General features: G+C 42.2%; 1 protein-coding gene across 2 annotated transcripts in view; it reads right to left on the reverse strand.

Annotated features, from left to right (window-relative positions):
• Window positions 1-22,228, reverse strand: part of IL1RAPL2 (interleukin 1 receptor accessory protein like 2) — a 1,136,349-nt gene that overhangs the window by 1,101,737 nt on the left and 12,384 nt on the right. Inside the window, exon 1 of one of the 2 annotated variants that reach the window (XM_088482888.1) lies at window positions 5,360-5,394. The exons of the other annotated variant lie outside the window; for it this stretch is intronic. The gene's annotated coding sequence lies outside the window, so the exon portion shown is untranslated. Of the gene's footprint in view, window positions 1-5,359; window positions 5,395-22,228 lie in introns of those variants that run through there. 2 annotated transcript variants of the gene reach the window in all.

The raw sequence follows: 22,228 nt of genomic DNA on the forward strand, positions 1-22,228 counted from the left end.
AAAGGGGGGATTACCACTGGGGGAACTACAAGGGGGGGATTACTACAGGGGGCACTACCAGGGGGGGATTACTACAGGGGGCACTAAAAGGGGGGATTACCACTGGGGGAACTACCAGGGGAGGATTACTACAGGGGGCACTACCAGTGGGGGATTACTACAGGGGGCACTAAAAGGGGAGGGGGGATTACTACTGGGGGTACTACCAGGGGGGGATTACTACTGGAGGCACTGAAAGGGGGGATTACCACTGGGGGCACAACCAGGGGGAATTACTACTGGGGGCACTACCAGCTGCTGCCATTTCCCACACTAGGCTTATACTCGAGTCAGTACGTTTTCCCAGTTTTTTTGGGTAAAAGTAGGTACCTCGGCTTATATTCGGGTCGACTTATACTCGAGTATATATATATATATATATATATATACACACACACACACATACATACTTTAACACACACATACACACTACACACACAGGTATCTCTCTGTTCTCCCCCACTTTCCTTCTGTCTCACCATGTTCTTCCCCTTTTCCTCCTGTCTCCTTCTATTTGCCCCCCTTTCTTCTCATCATCCCCCTTTCTTCCCAACTCGCCCTATGTTGCCCCCTTACCTCCCATTTCCCTCTGTTCTTTCCCCTGTGTTCTCCTGTGACATTCTAAGTGGGGTCTTCTTGTAATAGCCCGCAAATTGAGTTGTGAAGTTGTGCACATGTGCGGTGGAAAACCATGAGCCGGTGTTGCTCTGGAGGCGATACTCCCATCAGATATTATTATATATATAATGATTCCCCTTGATGAAGTACAGATGAGAGGATGAAACGCTTTGGGACCCTGACCTTGCACTTTATGAACTCTTCCTAAAAAAACATTTGGAAAAGATAAGCTATAAATCAGATTTATTTAAAAATATATTTATATTTTTTAACTAAAAATTGTTTATTGTCTTTTAGTATCTGCTTTTTAGCTATCATTTCTGCGTATTTATGTATTATATATTATTGTGTATTATCTATGAAATGTTTTACTTGATTAAAAATATATTTTTTTATGCATATTGATTATGAGGTTTTAAATATATCTATTTATACCCATATATAATTACACTTCTGTATTTATTGCACTAAGTCACTTTTCTGTCACTGTCCTGGATAAGGACAAGGATATAGATATACTTTTGTGCACAGGTTGCAAGATTTTGCACATATTTTATTGGTTCACTGTATATGCACTAGGAGGCGCTTGTCGTCAGCTACATTGCTGAATTGATTCTTGTATTAAGGTGGCTCAGCCATGGCCACCATTTTTGTTGACCAAGCAGACACCTTACACTTAATAAGGGAGTGCTACATATACAAATAGTATATGTACATATACACATATTATTACTATTATATAAGCCATTATAAAACACACAATTGTGAAAGATATTTCACATTAAACAGAGTGGATAAATTGGCGCGGTTTTCTTCTATTGATTTATATATATATATATATATATATATATATAATGATGTGTGTAACTTGCTCCAGCGACACCTACTGTGATATAGACACAAAATTGTTTGAGGCAGGGGGGCCCAAACCGGTATCTTGCGTAGGGCCCAATGAGGTCCAAATCCAGCTCTGACTCCGGGAACTGCTGGGAAGCCCCCGCCCCAGTATGGATGACGTGTGTTATCCATTGCAGTGTTGTTTGGTGACACCATCCAAGGAGGTGACACCAAATAGCAGAGCAGCTCTGCTATTTTGGTGTCAGCCGGTGTGGCCCACACTCCCATAGTGATACCACTGTATACAGTGAATATAGCCCTGTCCGTGGCTTCAAATGATATGTTTATATAATTGAATTAGCTGTTCATTGGGTCTGTATATCACATTACTTATTGGTATAAACTGTCTATGCCAATATGCGTTTGCACAGGCCAGGTGTTTTTCATACTATTTCACTATTGATACAGCTAAAAATTCTATTGCCATATGATTACATGATTTAGTATAATTTACAAAGTGTGTAGCTGGGGATTCTTTATTTTATTTTTTTTTTATTAAACCATTCTTAATCTCAAGTCTACCAAATTTCTTTTGGGCATTAGAAGACAAAGTTAATTTCATTACATAAGTGAAGTGTTCAATATTGTGTGCCACTTCTTTTGATATACAGCATTATTATATATACGTAGACGTAATATCAAGCTACTGACAAATGTAGCAAAGTAGTTTCCTAACAAAAAAAAACAAAAAAAAAAGACAAACACATTACTAATAGGAGTGTCTAATAATAAATCTAAAAGAACCTCATTATGCAACAACTACCATATATATTTAGAGCAACTACAGAGTACACAGCAGAATTCTAGTTATAGCTACTGCATCCCACTTCTATTTTTTCCTTTTTATTACGCTGGGTTTTAAAATGTTTGAGATTCACTCATTTTAGAGTATTATTAATAAAGGTTAAGTTTGTTCACCGCACCAAGATGTCACTTTTCTTTCTCTTCTCAATAACCCATGATTTATATAGCTGTCAGTAGTAGTACCCTTGCTTCATAGATAGGAAATCATAGTATTACTAATACCCAGTTTACACCAACCTGAAAATCCCAGGTTGATGCACGTGAACGCATATTAACCCTGGATTTTCGTCAGTGTAAATGTATCCACTCGGGTCCAGGGACCCGGAGATCCAACTGGGGTAGTTTGCAGGGTTGATCACAGGTCGTTCCCGTGTCACCCTGCAGTGTAAATGGCGCGATCCAGGTCACGAAGACCCGGATCGTGCCGAATGCCACCTGATTGTCATCTTCGAGCGCCACTGAAGCCGGCTAATCTCCAAGCATCCACTGCAATCAGTGCAGGCCAAAACAGTAACGCACCCCACCTGCCCTCCCTGCCTCTGGACCTCTACGGAGTAAGGTAAGAGGGTCGCGGAGGAGAAGAGGTCTGCTAAAATGCAGTGTGAAAGGTTACCCGGGTCGGCGTCGCGGTGTAAAAGGGGTCTGATCCGGGTTGGAAACATGTTCCAAATACTGGGTCACAGTCGGGGCTTTTGGTATAAAAGGGGTATCAAACGGTGATTAAAATAGGGATTTCAGTCTCTATGTAATTCATTAAATTCCAGTGTGGTTGGCCCATATTTCTGGGTTTTATCCAGGAATGTGCACAGCTGATCTATATGGTGAATACAGTCTTGTTCATGGCTTAATGATACATTTATATACAGTATTTGACTTATCTGTTCATTAGGTCTGCATATCAAATTATTAATGGGTATGAACGGTTGATGCCAAGCACTTAAAGGGATAAAAGGGGAAGGGGGGGGGGGGGGGCGGAGGAGAATCATAATTACAGGGGCTTACTATATTTTAGGGAAAAGTGTATGCTCATTTAAAATCTATGTAATAATATTAAACTTGATCCCCCTACTATGCGCAATGTAATACTAAACTAGCTAGATTGAGATTTGGTAACAGTTTGCAGTTTACAGAATATACTCACCTGCCTAAACCTGGTTACAATAACATCCAAAGTGTGAATATTAAGTTTCTCAGGAACAATCTCTACAACCACCCCAAAAGAAAACTTGAACATACTCTACAGAATCAGAAATATCTTTCTTCAATATTATAGAACACATGAAAATCTGTAAAGCATGTCACACTGTTTAAAACCCCTTTTTCTTTAGATTTATAACTTCAGAAGGAAAACAAACTGAACATGAATCTAGTGCTACATGTTCCGCCATGGTTATAACAGTGACAGACAACTTACAGGTTTACAGCAGTATACATTTCACAGTGCAGTTAAATAAAGTTTAGAATCCTGTATAGTAGGACTATTCACATGGGTAGCACTGTCCAAGGTTCTGAAAAATAGCTGGACTCTGGTAACACACTGTTGGGCAACCTGTGTCTGTGCTGCTGTTATATTCCTATAAGTCCCAGTATCTACTGACAGTTTTGTAGACCATCTAAACCTGATATAACACAATACTGAAGTCACAGAACATTTAATGCTCAGCTCCAGAATCCTCATTAAGACAAGGTTACCTAACTCTGATCTATATCATAAGTCTAAGAATATCCCTGTTTGAACAGAGGAATTACGATATTATACACAAAGAATGTAGTGCACAGTTATCATTATAATATATGGATGTGTCAAAACCAACACAAAAAATAAGCATACACCAGAATAAAATCTAAGGACATAATACTGGATAATGATGACTAAAATATCATGTTTCCTAGGTTATGCTAGATATAAATTGAAAACTCAATCCCTTCTCCTAGATTGATGACCTAAAAAGTCACAGAGACAAATGACTATACTGGTTTCCATGAGAAATATAGAACACCAATTATCTTTATAAAAGATAAATTAGTATAGTTTGAAAAAGGAAGTGTCTTTCTCCAGGTGCCGAAAATATTTTTTCCTTTTATTTTTAAAAAATGGAGACTTATTAGAAGTATTGTATAGCATATTATAATCTGCCATGGTATATCCTATTTCTTGTTTTCTGTATAACCTATAAAAACAACAAATAATGTTTTTTTATGTGCACTAGTTATTTTTTATTTTCTACAATAGTAGACCAAATATGTTCCAGAGAAACACAGAAATAATACAAATTTGCAGCTAATTAAAAGACTAGGGAAGAAAATTTTGATAAAAAGCTACAGTATTCTTGTAGCATGACAGCAAACATTTACAGTCGTTCTTTCTTATTTATGACTTGTTCCCCCCAAAATGAAAGCACAATTTAAAACAGTTTAACTTTATTGACACAGTAGTTCAGACTCTACCTAATAGAAATTGGCTTATTAACAAACATCTTATATATATATATATTTATATAATTATATATATATATATATATATATATATATACGCATACATACACACACACACACACACACACACACACGTGTATCAAATTTATGATGGATATGCAAATTTCCATAAAAACTATGAAGTGCAGATTATTTTATTGTAAAGGAAAACAATTTCAGTAGTCACATATAGTAGCACTATGAGCACCCTCTAGTGGACAACCATATAAATATTAGCACTGCTAGAATAATGGAGAGAAAAGACATTACGCACAATAACTGCAAATTAAGCAAAGTAAGAGGGAACATTACAGTACTGTCTACATTATTAATACTAGATTTAGCACTAGACTATTGCAAGACCCATAAACATACTATTCAGCAGATATTTAATATTCCTTCTCACAGCTTTTCATACACAGCTGCCAACAATGTTTTACATTCAGCCCTTTGTTTTTTGGAAGAACAAGCCAATTAGATGGCATTTAAGCTTTCAAGAGGATTGGAATAATTGACTTGTACATACCTGCAGCTTTTACCAAACGAGTTCCTTTTTCTAAAATGAAGCAAGAGCAAAATATTTAGTAAAGCAGAGGGAGAGGTATGTACAAAGCTGTAGATGACAGTGTCTGTGCACTTCCAAATTGCTTCATTGCTAATACCAATTTCACATTTGCAGCAATATCCCGGGTTACTGCACGTGAATGCACAGCAACCCGGGTTACTGTGCTGTGTGATAGGGCCAGGTTGAAATAAGCCCAGCTGAAATAACCCGGGTCGAGCGACCCAGCATTTCAACCCTTGTCACAAGAAGGGTTGGATGCGTGTTCAACCTGGCTCGTGATGGTGGGAACAGGTAACTTGGTGTTACCCGAGTGCCGGCATCCCAATGACATCATCGGCCCGGCATTAGTGCTGGGTCAGGCCTCCAGTCTGAAAGGGGTCTCAGCCGAGTCGCAACTGGGATGGGCGCGTGAACATAATCCCGGGTGCGACCTGGCATTCAGATGTAATAGAGGTATAATTCTCTGTTGTGTCAGATAGCCAAACCAAGCACGGTCTTTACACTGCTATGCTGGAAAACAAAGTTTCATCTATATTGAAGGAGATGGAACTGCACAGGTCTTATGCAGTGGCGTAGCCAAGTGGGGTGCTGAAGAATTGTTAAATCCGCACCCACCTACAGTGTCAGAGAGGGGCAACAGTCAATTTATTGCAGGACTGTCCGGAGGCTGCCTAATTTGTTTGTTTTTCCCTCAAACAATATTGCTGATCATGGTTGCCAGTCTGGGAAAGGAGGAACAAAAGAGGGGTGAGAGGATGGACAGGTTGCTAGGTGGACCGTGAGTAGCTGTCCAATGTAGCACTTTACTCCTCCTCCCCTCCTCTTGTAGTCATGCAGCCTATTGCTACAGTACACAGCCACCTTTTACACATGTTTGGAAGAAGTCTTATAAAAGGCCATCTGCAAATAATGTATTTCGATTTTGATATTAGAACTTCATAACACCTATTTTTCAAACTTTGCTCCCCCTCCTGTCAAAAGTTGGCTATGCCACTGATTTTATGACAAATCCTAAGAAAAAAAAGACTAAATAATGTTGTATATAGCTTTTAGGTCTAATACACTTTATTATTTGAAGCAATGTACTCTTTGGTATCAGACACCTGACCTTTTACTGGATGATTCTGTCAAAATGAACAATGGGCCTGATTCAGAGTTGTAAGTAACCCCAATGGTTTATGAACAACTCCAAAGTTTAATGATCGGCACATGCACAGGATCTGTACTGCACATGTGCCAATCACTGACTACGGCGGTCGCAGTCTCCTCTAAGCTGCACCATGATTGACATGCCATGGCCATTTTGAGGCGGCGCTGCTTACATCTCCAGAAAACAGGGGAATGTTGACCCCATTTGTTTTCTCACTGTGCTGAGGCCAGTGTCTGTGTCTTACGACGCAGATATACTGGCCTCGCAAGCGGACAGGAGGTTGCCGCATACATCGTGACCATCATCCAGTCCTGTGTCTTCGGATGCAGGCATTGGATCTGAAATGCCACAAGGAGGCACAGCTGCTGTGAAATAGCGTCCATCTCTAAATCATGCCCAACGTTCATAGTTATAAGCAAGAGTACTATCAGGAATGACCAATGAAACATAGCATAGACCAAGCTCTTCATATAATAACCTATGCAGTCTGCAGGACAAGCAGTATGTGGATGAGCATTAGAACATCTGGAAGCAATGTCTGGGCAGAGATATTTTATAGGTTGCCTTAGCAAGCAATTCAATTACATATTAATGGTGAGTCTATCGTTTACAGCATTAAGCTCCTGCTTTCATTGTCAATTAATCATACAACTAATGCACCCATTGATTCCTAACCCCATCTGACATGATGAACAGCTAATTAAACCAATTCAAAAGGTGCTGCAAGTGGCAACAGCGGCCAATAGATTAATTTCCCCAATCCCACTGTCAAATTAATTTGTTTGGGCTCCCTTTTTGTTAAACAGTAAAGTAGAAGTACAACAATCAATACTTCCTTGATTAATAACACCAAACATGCCACGCGGGAATTCCCTGCCATGCACAAACTCATCAATACCTGGGACGTTTAAATAGGTCTTCTAAACTCCAGGTATTAAGTGTTACAATCAGGTGGTCTTACAATACAACAATACTTGGCTAAGGACACACCTAGTTTAAAAGCAAATAGATATTTAATTTCTGAATGCTTCAAAACAGATACAGTGCCTTGCAAAAGTATTCACCCCCCTTGGCTTTTTACCTTTATTGTTAAATAAATTACAGGTTGTAATGTATTTTTTTAATATGAATTTTATGCGATGGATCTGCACAAAATAGTCTAATTTGATGAAGTGAAATGAGAAAAATATACATAAAAAAGAATCTTTATAAATAAAAATCTGAAAATTAGCATGTGCATATGTAATCACCCCCTTTGCTATGAAGCCCCTCAAAAGTTCTGGTGCAACCAATTACCTTCAGAAGTCACATAATTAGTGAAATGAAGTCCACCTGTGTGAAATCTAAGTGTCACATGATCTGTCAGTATAAACACACCTTTTCTGAAAGGCCCCAGAGGCTGCAACACCACTAAGCAAGAGGCATCACACCATGAAGACCAAGGAGCTCTCCAAACAAGTCAGGGACAAAGTTGTTGAGAAGTACAATTCTGGGTTTGGTTATAAAAATTTTTCCAAATCTTTGATGATCCCCCGGAGCACCAACAAATCCATCATCATCAAATGGAAAGAACATGGTACCACAACAAACCTGCCAAGAAAGGGCCGCCCACCAAAACTCACAGACCGGGCAAGGAGGGCATTAATCAGAGAGGCAGCACAGAGACCAAAGGTAACCTTGAAGGAGCTGCAGAGTTCCACAGCAGAGACTGGTGTATCTGTGCATGTGACTACAATAAGCTATACACTCCATAGAGCTGGGCTTTATGGAGGAGTGGCCAGAAAAAAGCCATTAGTGATAAAAATAAGAAGACATGATTTGAGTTTGCCAAAAGACATGTGGGCGACTCCCCAAATGTATGGAGGAAGGTGCTCTGGTCAGATGAGACTAAAATTTTACTTTTCATCCAAAGGAAAACGCTATGTCTGGCGCAAACTCAACACATCCCATCACTCCAAGAACACCATCTCCACACTGAAACATGGTGGTGGCAGCATCATGCTGTGGGGATGTTTTTCAGCAGCAGGGACTGGGAAACTGATTCGAGTCGAGGGATAGATGGATGGTGACAACTACAGGGATATTCTTGAGCAAAACCTGTTTCAGTCTGCCTGTGATTTGAGACTGGGACGGAGGTTCACTTTCCACCAGGACAATGACTCGAAGCATGCTTCTAAACAAGTGGTTTAAGGGGAAACATTTAAAATGTGTTAGAATGGCCTAGTCAAAGCCCATATCTCAATCCAATTGAGAATCTGTGGTCAGACTTGAAGATTGCTGTTCACAAGCGGAAACCATCCAACATGAAGGAGCTGGAGCAGTTTTGCCTTGAGGAATGGGCAAAAATCCCAGGGGCAAGATGTGGCAAGATCATAGAGACTTATCCAAAACGACTTGCAGTTGTAATTGCCGCAAAAGGTGGCTCAACAAAGTACTGACTTTAGGGGGGTGAATAGTTATGCATGCTGAAGTTTTATGTTATGTTGTCCTAAATGTTGTTTGATTCACAATATATAAAAAAGCACAACTTCACAGTTGTAGGCATTTTCTGTGAATGACATGATGCACACCTTCAAACAATCCATTTTAATTCCAGGTTGTGTGGCAACAAAACATGAAAAATTAAAAGGCGGGTGAATACTTTTGCATGGCACTTAAAGGCCACAGTTTTAAACTATGTCATCAATGTACATGCTGGTTGGGAATGGGACTGAAATGCCGGCGGCTGTTTAACCGCCTGTTCAAATCCCGACAGCGGCTGCCCGACAGGATGAAGATCCCAGCAGGGGAAGGTAAGTACCCTAACCTCCCCTGCCCCCCCCCAACCCTAACCCTCCCTTAGCGGTGCATAACCCTAACCTCTCCCATTAGTGCCTAACCGTAACCTACCACCGGGGGTGCCTAACCCTAACCCCCCCTTACCGCTCCCTAAACCTAACCCTCCCGGTGGGGTGCCTAACCCTAACCTCTCCCTGGTGGGTGCCTAACCCTCCCCCTAGGGGTGCCTAACCCTAACCCCCCCCAAACCTAACCCCGCTAGACTCCCTAATCCTAAACCCTTCCCCCCTCCGCAGCTAACCCTAAGGGCGCCCCGGACTTACCTTTGTTCGGGATGGTGCCCTCTGCGTTCTGGCGCCGGGATTATGATAGGCATCGGTATTTCGACGCCTATCATAAATCCCTAGCTGGCATTCCGCTGTCAGGATTGTCATATTGCTATGACTACATCCCGTACCTACCATCCACGGAGAAAACCTGCAAAACATGCACTTTTCCCGTACTTTTAGGAGATCATTTAAAACCCACCAGATAAAAGAAATGTCGATGTGGGTAAGATTGTTAGTAATATATACATTACAATAAACAACAGAGCCGTAACTAGACTTTTTGGTGCCCTGTGCCAGAAAGAGCATTGGCGCCCCCCTCACTATTAGCCTGGGGGGCAAATGCATGCAGGCGGCCCTGGCAGAGGAGTAGCGTGTAGCCAGGGTGCCCGAAAGAATGTGCGTGCTATGGCGCCCGCCCCCCCTCAAGTGTTCTAGGTAGGAGGCGGGTCCATATGGGATTAATGTAAGGTAAAAATAAAGATATGGGGCAGCCCCCTGTCGTAGTGCCCATATGCAGTGCCACCCTGTGCCACAGGAGGACACCCTTATGCAGGCCTTGAGTAGTGCCCCCAGTAGTGATCCCCCCTATGCAGTGCCCCTTGTGCCCCCAGTAGTAAGCCCCTTATATAGTGCCCCCAGTAGTGGTAACCCTTATGCAGTGCCCCTTAAATAGTGGCCCCAGTTGTAGTCTTCCCCCTATGCAGTACCCCCACTATTGCCCTTTATATAGAGCTCCCAGCAGTGGTCCCAGTGGTAGTCCCCTCCCCCCTATGTAGTGCCCCTAGTAGTAGTCCCCTCCCCCTATGCAATGCCCCTAGTAGTAGTCCCCTCCCCTTGTAGTGCCCCTAGTAGTAGTTCCCCCCAGTAGTAGTACCCCCCTTGTAGTGCCCCCAGTAGTAGTCCCCCCCTTGTAGTGCCCCCAGTAGTAGTAGTCCTGCCCTTGTAGTGCCCCCAGTAGTAGTAGTCCCCCCCTTGTAGTGCCCCCAGTAGTATTCCCCCCCTGTAGTGCTCCCAGGAGTCCCCCCCTTGTAGTGCCCCCAGTAGTATTCCCCCCCTTGTAGTGCTCCCAGTAGTATCCTCCCTTGTAGTGCTCTCAGTAGTATCCTCCCTTGTAGTGCTCTCAGTAGTCCCCCCCTTGTAGTGCCCCCAGGAGTCCCCCCCCTTTTATTGCCCCCAGTAGTCCTCCCCTTGTAGTGCCCCCAGGAGTCCCCCCCTTGTAGTGCTCCCAGTAGTCCCCCCCTTGTAGTGCCCCCAAGAGTCCCCCCCTTGTAGTGCTCCCAGTAGTCCCCCCCTTGTAGTGCCCCCAAGAGTCCCCCCCTTGTAGTGCTCCCAGGAGTCCGTCCCCCCCACAGTAGAGACGTAATTAAAAAAAAAAAACACACTTACCTGACACCTGCTCCTGCTCCTGGTCCCGCCGCCGAGATCAGTTCCTCCATCCGCCGCTTTGCATTATGGGAGTGACGCGTCACTCCCATTACCCACTGTGGGCGCCGGAAGATGTCCGGCTCCGGCAGTGGGAGCAGCAGCCGATGAGAGTCTGTCTGACTCTCATCAGCTGCTAAAGCAAACACTCAGCTGCCGGCTCCGGCGGCTGTGTGTTTGTGCTGTGTAGCGCTGACCGAACTCTGTCCGGTCAGCGCTACACACGCTGTGCAGTCTGTGTCACAGTGACACAGTCTGCACCGCGACCCGCATGTCGCTGCGGCCCGGGGGGCACATGGCACCCTGCCCCCCGGCCCAGCCCGCCACTGGATGGGCAGAAGGCTGATTACACTTTCCAAAAGGACTTCCATTTTGCACCTGCTCAGAGATGACTCAGTTTTAATGGACACATTATGTGTCTCCGTACTTTTATTCAGTGTGCATCTGGAAATGCGTCTCTCTACAGAGCAATGTTATCAAATGCTTCACACAAACAAATACGGCAGAAGTATAAAGATGATTATCTTAAGCCATAAAAAAGGCTAAGCAGAACATTATTTTAGGAAAAGAAAAATATGGATAGCTTTAATTTTATTACCAACGCTTTTGTACAATGTGCTTCTGGACATTTGTATACCTCACCAAACACCTAAGAACACTATCAGGGGTATTCAATATGGGAGCGAAAAGTCTGTGCTGGACTTTTCGCTCCACATCGGAGATTTCCCAGGGATAATAGTATCGGGCGTGCGCCCGCTTTATCCCCGTATTCAATATAAAAGCTACGAAAATGGGAACCTGCGAAGTGGGATCTGCGAAAAAATACGAAATTTTCCTGGAATAAATTGTAGGCCCCCTCTAAATCTGTAAAAACATGGGGGATCACTATGGGTAACCTCGTTTTAGCCTGCAAATGAAAGTCGGGGATTTAAATAGCGGCTGCAGGTGTTTTTTTCCCGACATTGAAGAAGTGTTGCAGAAGAGCACTTAGGTTATTTTTTTCGTTTTTTTTAGTGGTCCCATCAAATTTGGGGTACATGAAAATGGGTACTAGCATATTTTTAAGTCCCTAAAGTCTTTATTTAAAAATTCTGCAACTATGCACCTGCCGCTAATAACCTATTCTAGAATACACCTGCCGTATATTTGCAGAATAGCCCTGAACCTATTTCCCTATTTTTAAACACTTTTTTTCCCCATTTTTTTTTTTCACTCCAAATTTAAAATAATTTTTTTGGGGTGTCCATATTTTTTTTTTTTACTTTTTTTGACACAATTTTAAAATGACATTCCCAGGGATGCAGGCTATTTTTTTTTTTTAAGCCTGCACCCCTAAATCACAATTCTGCACTTTTTTTCGCCACCTATTCAGTGGTGAAAAGTTATCCCCGTTTTTTTTCAAAGACTTTTCGTACCTGCGAAAAGTCTTTGAAATTGAATACGGTGTAAAACCAAAACCAACGAAAATGACATCATCGGTGCGAAGTTATCGCAAAAACTGACTTTTCGCTCCAAATTGAATTGCCCTGTATTTTGCAGATAACTACCCTGACTACCCGGAGAGCAGTGGGTAAGGGTGCACCCCCCAAGTAAAGTGCAAATCATATGCACTTTGTAAAAAGAACTTCCTCTGAGCAGAATAGCTTGGATAAAATTAAAAGTTATTTTTACTAGATAAAAGTTAAGTTTAAGCAAAACTTGGTGTCAGCCAGGGGCAGATTTGGTCATTAGCACAATCTGACTCATTCATAGATTTGTCAAAACCAGCAGAAGCAGCTGACTTCTTAATTATTTGATCTCCTCTGCACAAACCAGGAAGCTTATGTAGCACCAGAGCAGAAGGAGGAGGGAGTGCAATGTGCTCTATCGCCCTCTGCGGGGTCCAGCTGTAAAGGAGAGTGGTGGGAGGAGTGAGAAAGTCATATGTGAAAGGGTGAGAGAGTCGTGTGTGTGGGGTCTGATGGTCAAGTGAGTTGATCTGAGAGGTACAGGAGCATGTTGGGACATCTGATGGGCATATAAGAGGCATGTGGGGGGGGGGCGTTCTGAGGCTTGTCAAAATTCACTGCCAAGTCAAAAACTGCAATACTCAAGGTAAATAAAGAAATATTTTCATCATCTTACGAAGACAAAAATTTTTAAGTGCTGTTATATTTTCAATGTAGCTGTGTGTTTATACTGTGTACGCACGCATGACAGGTAAAATTGGCTGTATGCAGGATCTATAGACATTATTTAGCTCTCAGGGGCTGATGCAGAGATGAGTTGGATGCAATGTTGCTGTCAGATGCAGTACAGTAATATTACAGTCAGTGACGTGCGGTGAGGTCAATCAATGGCTGAGGAGGCACACATGGAGATGGGTCTGAGTGCAGGGGGCCTGTCTCACCTTGTATTCACTCCCCTCACTACACTAAGCTTGTGTCCATTGATTCTCCTACCTGTATCACTGGGTCTGCTCTTGCTGCTGCTGTTGCTGACTGAGCTCCGATCACTGTAGTGCACTTCCTGGTCACATGACACATCCAAAGTATCCATCAGTGCTCAAGGCATGCCCACATACTCAGAGGCATGCCTCTCTTAGCTCTCTTTCTGCGCAGCTTACTGCCCACCACGGGCAGTAAGCTGCGCAGAAAGAGAGCTAAGAGAACTCTGCAAGCGGTGTATGACCATACAGAAACGAGGCTGAGCTGTTGCTGCCTCATCTTTCATCTCCCTGCAGTCCCAGGGAGCTCCACAAAGCTGGTGAGTGTTAACTATAAAAATAAATACAAATTTAAACAAAGAAGATGGTTATAAGTTATAAATATCTTCTTTGTATTATTCTAATCATTTTTATATCAAATCTCAGGAGTATGAAAAGTGGGGGGGGGGAGAAGCTCTGCCTACTCTGACTGTACATCTCTGGTTACTGTCCCACTGCGCACTTGCAGCAACCATTAGTGACGGCAGACACAGTGAGGATTTATTTGTATAAAGAAGACAAGTAGTGACTATTTGAGGGAGGTAATGGGTGGTGGCTCCAAAAACACAGGCTTGTCACCACCGATTTCTGGGTGTGTCCTAGTCAGTCACTGCAATTTCATTTGCAGTTGGACTGGCCCCGGCATCTTAGTTGAGACACACATTCTGTGACACCATAGGGTTGCTCAGAAGCTCCATGGTGGGACCAATGTTCCCGAATGTTACATCTTTTGTATGTAAGTGGCGGATCTGAAATGGCAGTAGTGGGCATCTCTGTACACAAGACAGCTGCTGAGTTATTAGCCTATTTTCACAAGTCTGCTGTGTCTAAAATCGCAGTTGTACTGCTTCCACCTCTGAACCAGTCTCTGGCTGGTTGGCTACCCCTGGAATAGAGAAAGAGGGCCAGGGAAAAGCCTAGCAGATTTTTTATCACTACGATGCAGAGATAGAAAATGTTTCTTATCGTCAGAAAATAGTAGATATACCCCTAAATCCTGCTTCTTGTTCCTTTCATGATTGCAGACAAAACTTGCTTGATCACTCAATGTTCTTTACATCAGTCCTATTGGACAGAATCAGACAGGCTTTAGTGTCATCCGTGTTATCACTTACAGATGTGGACAAATTTGTTGGTACACTTACAACTCAATGCTTCATTTCTCCTGAAAAGTGATGATTTACAAGCTATTGTCTCATGTATACCTGTATGACCTTGTAATATCATAGAGTAAAGCAAAGAAACACTGAACATATATAAATGATTGTTTATTCTCCAAAGAAATTCTAAAATGGCCTGGACAATTTTGTTGGTAATCCTTATAAAAGATAATTAATGGGTTTTTTAGTTATATTCAAACTAGATGCTTCCTTGAACTAGCATGACACAGGTCTTCAATCCTCTAATCCACAGGTTCTCAAACTCAGGCCCTGATTCAGACCCGCTCGCTGCCGCAGGCACTGTGGGAGTGTTTTTTTTTTTTTTCTTCAAGGCCGTTCGCAAAGCTGTGGGTGTCCACCCACAGCTTGTGCGAGCAGGCTGAAGACCGTCGCGATTATCGCGACAATCGGGCTTGTGACAAGACCCTGGGGTAGGGTCTCGGCTGTCGCAAGCCCGAGTGGACTCCCTGCTCTAATAGAGCAGGAAGTCCACTACTGACATTACTAGTGATGTCAGTAGGTCCTCCCACAAATGCCAGGCGTTACTAAGGGAACGGCAATAAAATGGGTCTTACGTACTGTAGGCGCTATTCAGTTTTAAACCATATGAGAACATATGAGAGGTCCCAGTTTTTAAGTGAAAGAAATATGACATTTATTCATCATAGTAGAAAACATGTAATAATAAAAAACATGTGAAGACGTATGAAAACATGAAACATTTAACATACAAAATCATGAATGGGGGGCACCCAAAGATAATGGGTTAGGTCCAAGAATTCTTGGGGTTGGGAATGATGGGCAAATGCCCCGACTGAGCGAATAGATCCAGTCAGATTTACCAGCATGTAGATTGAAGCTGGATGGGTGAGTGGGATGGACGAGGGGAATGTCCAGAGTAATTCTTGGGATTGGTGATGGTGTAAAAATGACCCACAAGATGGGTATGTATATATTCAAATTTTCAGTTAAAAGATAAAACTTGATACATGAAGTACTTAAGTAAAGTCGTACCGGAGGAGGGGTGGGGAGCCAGCAGGTGTTGGTTTGCAGGGATTCCGGGTGGAAGAGTAGCCTTGAGGAAGAGACTACAAGTCTCGAAACACGTTGGCTATCTACACCTATGTAATCACCTGGACCAGAAGGACAACAATCAAAGATCCCGGGACGATTTGGGTACAAACTAGTGGAGCCATTGCAGGGCCACCCGGAATCCCTGCAAACCAACACCCGCTGGCTCCCCACCCCTCCTCCATTACGACTTTACTTAAGTACTTCATGTATCAAGTTTTATCTTTTAACTGAAAATTTTAATATAAATATATATATATATAAATATATATATAAATATATATATAAATATATATATATATTTTCCAACGGTGAACCGGCACTCAAAAAATTAATAGAAATATGTGCCAGGGTGCCTTCTGTAAGTGTCCAATATTCATGCAAAGAATCAGCGGCACTCCTGGACTGGTATCATAAGCAAAAGAGGGTTTAATACAAGCCAAACTGCCGACGTTTCAGAGCCAGACACGGCCCTTTTCTCAAGGCTGGCATAACAATATTAAATATTACATTTACATATTTAATATTGTTATGCCAGCCTTGAGAAAAGGGCCGTGTCTGGCTCTGAAACGTCGGCAGTTTGGCATGTATTAAACCCTCTTTTGCTTATGATACCAGTCCAGGAGTGCCGCTGATTCTTTGCATGTATATATATATATATATATATATATATATACACACACAGTCAGGTGCATAAATATTGGGACATTGACAGAATTTTCATATTTTGGCCTCTATTCACCACAATGGCTTTGAAATGAAACAAACAAGATGTGCATTAACTGCAGACTTTCAGATTTAATTTGATGGTAATTACATCCAAATCAGGTGAACGGTGTAGGAATTACAATGGTTTCTATATGTGTCTCCCACTTTTTAAAGGGGCCAAAAGTAATGGGACAAACTAAACAATCCTAAATCTAACTTTCACTTTTTAATACTTTGTAGCAAATCCTTTGCAGGCAATTACAGCCTGAAGTCTGGAATGCATAGACATCACCAGATACTGGGTTTCATCCCTGGTGATGCTCTGCCAGGCCTCTACTGCAAATGTCTTCAGTTCCTGCTTGTTCTTGGGGCATGTTCCCTTCAGTTTTGTCTTCATCAAGTGAAATGCATGCTCAATCGGATTCAGGTCAGGGGATTGACTTGGCCATTGCATAACATTCCACTTTTTAGCCTTAAAAAACTCTTTGGTTGCTTTTGCAGTATGCTTCGGGTCATTGGCCATCTGCCCTGTGAAGCGCCGTCCAATGAGTTCTGAAGCATTTGACTGAATATGAGCATATAATATTGCCCGAAACACTTCAGAATTCATTCTGCTGCTTTTGTGAGCAGTCACATCATCAATAAATACAAGGTAACCAGTTCCATTGGCAGCCATACATGCCCACGCCATGAGACTACCACCACCATGCTTCACTGATGATGTGGTATGTTTTGGATCATGAGCAGTTCCTTTCCTTCTCCAAACTCTTCTCTTCCCATCACTCTGGTACAAGTTGGTCTTTGTCTCATCTGTCCATAGGATGTTGTTCCAGAACTGTAATGGCTTTTTTAGTTGTTGTTTGGCAAACTCTAATCTGGTCTTCCTGTTTTTGTGGCTCACCAATGGTTTACATCTTGTGGTGAACCCTCTATATTCACTCTTGTGAAGTCTTCTCTTGATTGTTGACTTTGACACATATACATCTACCTCCTGGAGAGTGTTCTTGATTTGGCCAACTGTTGTGAAGGGGTTTTTCTTCACCAGGGAAATAATTCTTTTGTCATCCACCACAGTTGTTTTCCGTGGTCTTCCGGGTCTTTTGGTGTTGCTGAGCTCTCTGGTGCGTTCTTTCTTTTTAAGAATGATCCAAACAGTTGATTCGGCCACACCTAATGTTTTTGCTATCTCTCAGATGGGTTTGTTTTGATTTTTCAGCCTATTGATGGCTTGCTTCACTGATAGTGACAGCTCTTTGGATCTCATATTGAGAGTCGACAGCAACTGATTCCAAATGCAAATGTCACACCTAGAATCAACTCCAGACCTTTTACCTGCTTAATTGATAATGAAATAATGAGGGAATAGCCCACACCTGTCCATGAAATAGCTTTTGAGTTGATAGTCCCATTACTTTTGGCCCCTTAATAAGTAGGAGGCACATATAGAAACCGTTGTAATTCCTACACCGTTCACCTGATTTGGATGTAATTACCATCAAATTAAATCTGAAAGTCTGCAGTTAAAGCACATCTTGATTGTTTCATTTCAAAGCCATTGTGGTGGTGAATAGAGGCCAAAATATGAAAATTCTGTCAATGTCCCAATATTTATGCACCTGACATTATATATATATATATATATATATATATATATATACCCATCCTGTGGGTCATTTATTATACCATCACCAATCCCAAGAACTACTCTGGACATTCCCCTCGTCCATCCCACTCACCCATCCAGCTTCAATCCACATGCTGGTAAATCTGACTGTATCTACTCGCTCTGTCGGGGAATTTGCCCACCATTCCCAACCCCAAGAATTCTTGGACCTAACCCATTATATTTGGGTGCCCCCCCATTCATGATTTTGTATGTTAAATGTTTCATGTTTTCATACGTCTTCACATGTTTTTTATTATCACATGTTTTCTACTTTGATGAATAAATGTCATTTGTTTCACTTAAAAACTGGGACCTCTCATATGTTCTCATATGGTTTAAAACGGAATAGCGCCTACAGTAGGTAAGACCCATTTTATTGCCATTTACTTCAGTTTTCCTACTAGAAAAACTCATTACCCACCAGGCCTGCTTACATTCAGGGAGCGCCCAGGGTCACATATACCCACACCACTATGTTCCTAAGGGAACGCCTGTATTTGTGCATCCCTACCCACCCTACCCACCTCAAAACGGAGCGAGCTGTCACTCACCATCGACAGCCACCCCGTCTTGTAGAGAGCGCCCTCAGCGACTGAAGTTCAGACGCAGTGCATGTGCAGGGCCCAAACATCGAGCCACATGCGAGCGGCTCTGAATTAGGCCCTCTGTCCTCAGGACCCCAAACAGTGCATGTTTTCCAGATCTCCTCACAAAATCACAAGAGAAATAATTTGCTCCACCTGTGGATCTTTTAAAATGTGTCAGTGAGTAATGAATACACCTGTGCACCTGCTGGGTGACCTGGAAAATGTGACCTGTGTGGGGTCCTGAGGACAGAGTTTGAGAACCACTGCTCTAGTCAGTTGTTCAGCCTATTTAAATGGAGAAAAGTAGTCACTTTGCTGTTTGGCATCATTGTGTGCACCACACTGAACATAGACCAAAGAACGCAAAGGAGAGCGTTGTCTGAAGAGACCAGAAAGATAATTTTAGACAAGCATGTTAAAAGGTAAAGGATATAAGACAATCTCCAAGCAGCATGATATTTTTGTGACTACAGTTGCAAATATCCATGAGACAGTAGCCAATCTCCCTGGACACGGCTACAAGAGGAAAATTGACCCCAGAGTAAACAGAAGGATAGTGAGAATTGTAGAAAAAGAGTCAAGGAAAACATCTAAAGAGACACAAGCTGTACTCCAAAAATGTGGTTTCTTCTTTCTTTCTGGAAGAGTACCACCAAATTTTTCCACATCTGTATTTAAGCTGCACAGCTCAAAATGCTTATAATGGCTTTGCACACTTAGGAAAATAATATTTCGAACACACACACACATATATATGATGCATTTGCACACCATCATCACCTGATGGTGTTGTTACTGCACTATACAATGGGAAAAAAAATTGTATTCAAATGAAAAATAAAATACCTTGTATTGTATCGAATAGGAGCTATGGTACCCTGTATTGAATTAAAGTGTATCTTGCTGCCATGTGCAGTAAATATCCTCAGTGATTTGTAAATATCCTTATAATGCAAGTTAAATGTGTATGTTATGCCATATATGATTTAATAAAAACTCTTTCAAATTAAATTAAATACAAGAAGAATAACGTGGACGATCGTATGAAAGCAATCTGTGCATTTTCCTTGCCATGCAGAATTGAGTCCTGGTGTTTCTCCCCTGTAATAAAGTTGTGATTTTACCAATAGATCTATGACAAACAACGCTGAACTCCTTTCCCAATGGTAAATTTAATAAAAACAAACTGCATTGTGGCTGTCATCCATCAACCTCTCCATAAAAAGTCTCTAAAGACCAGAGCAAAATGTGTCATACAGTACCAAGAGGCACCACAGCACAGTAAGTCCCAGGTGACCGTCACTCTAATTCATTGTTCAACACCTTCTGTGGTGGAGGCAAATCGTGGTGTCATCAAATTTACAGCAAGTCATTTCGACAGAGGAAAGTACTAAAAATGGAGACAGTGTAAGTCGGCCAGTTGCCAGTAGCTGAATTCATTTTAGGACACAAGTAAATGTCTGTTTTCACTGTACAGCCAAGACAAAAAACAAGCATGGTAAGTAGAACATAAGCATGTTATAGGCGAAACAGCAGCACATAATTGACAAGTGTTCATTAATCTGGGAAACACAACCCCAAATTTCAAGAACACACAAATTTCAGAATCATATAACCCCTAAAGTTTCTTCCAAAAGCCATTACGTGGTTAGGCAGTGTGGATAAATTTCAGCAATAGCTGCACAGTTGAAGGTTATTTTCCTTTGACTGTGAAACAATAAAACAAGTGGGTCTTAAAAACTGCAACTCCAGAACCTTTTTCCAAAACAGGTCCATCAAATCCGGACACAAAACAAAAGTAGAAAGAAAATAAAAATAATATCGTCGTCGACCCAGAAGACAGACAACAAAACAAGAGGAGGCTGGGAAATTACTGGAGCAAGTGGTAAGGCTTTTATTTTTGCAAGGGAATGATTCAGCTCTGGACGTATGTTACATTTGAGAGAAAACCAGGCCGTTAATTCGTTATGAACAGAATCACATGTACTGTACAGTAGAGAGCACCTCCTCTCAGAGGCTGTCCCCAATAGCACCTACTAGTGGCGAGTATGAGAATTTGGAAAACAAATGTTGCTTTGCAAGGTTGTCAAAAAATGTGATTGGTTAGTGCTATTGCTCATGGGGTTCAGGGTTAGAAATACAATTGTACACAAAATCTGTGACTGCATATGGGGCTTTTTCATAAATAATATGTTGAATATGAACATTGGGCTTTCTATGTGGTTCACATAGGGAAAATTACATTTGCTTGGCAGTTAGATCACTCATATGAAATGAAAGAAATGAGATATACAATGGGTGTTAATGTTTGAATGGTACAGCTGGCATTAATGATCGGTACATGATCAACAAAACAGTGTGTAAATAATATAAAAAAAAACCTTCATTAAATAAAAACAGCTGGTAACATTGTTTTTTTAAACACACAATTACTTACACCAACTACTTGGTCCTGATAGATACTGAATGCCAAGTCATTATATCCAGATTGACACCAGGATCTATCGCAGTAATGGACTTGAATATAGGAACAACTAACTGGGGTGAAATTACAACAGCTGCCTTAGGCTGCTGTAAAGTGAACTACTGTATAGGACACATCGGTCTCAGTTCATTTGAGCTAATTTAGGACTCCCACCCCTCACAGGGCACCATCCCTGTACAATGTAGATGTGATTATACACTGAGCTATGGAATGCCTGCCATATTCAAGTGACAGATATAAATTTAACATTTTCTCTTAAAAGAAGCATATATATTTACTAATATCAATATGTGGTGTGAGAAGATCAAGGTAGGGGTGTCCTCTCTTGGGGTAGATGGGCACTTTCAAACACACAGCAGCCAGGAAACAGCACGAGTCCATGGTTTCCGTGAAAGTAGCCGAAGCTAATTTATTGTGCAATAATAGAAAAACATAAAACAAATTCCTAACCCATCTGGGCTCTAACTAAACACACAGGTTCCGTAATGTCCCTACCACAAACATACGTATATGCACAGTACTCGGGGTCAGTAAATCACAGTGGGGTAGATGTATGAAGCCCAGAAGCAGTATCAGCGCACTTTATGTGCGCTGATACCGCTTCTCCCCGATGTATGATCGGGGGTCTGGGCGGTAAATGAAAGGGGCGCTATGCGCTACTGTCATTATCGGTGCTATCTACGATATAGCAGCGCTGATAGCCTGGGCCATGTAGGAACGGTCATATTGTCTGACCATTTGGCCCGCTGCAGCTGTCGTTATCGACGGCTACAGCCTGGCGCTAGCCTATCCCCAGAGCAGGGACAGCGCTGGCCCTGCTGCGACGGCTGCCGGCTCCAGGCTGCACGCGGGGATATTGTGATACTTGCGAGATCCCACGCATGCTCAGTGGAGCCGGCCAGGACAGAGACACAGGGCATCAGCACTAGGCTGATGCACTGTGATCTCTAGCGGGTAGCACCGGAGGGGGAGTTAACGCTCCCCCTCTCCGGCCGATGAGATGTTCTTAC

The sequence above is a fragment of the Taudactylus pleione genome, unplaced genomic scaffold, assembly GCF_031769625.1.
Source record: "Taudactylus pleione unplaced genomic scaffold, aTauple2 ptg000296l, whole genome shotgun sequence".
NCBI classification, from domain to species: domain Eukaryota; kingdom Metazoa; phylum Chordata; class Amphibia; order Anura; family Myobatrachidae; genus Taudactylus; species Taudactylus pleione.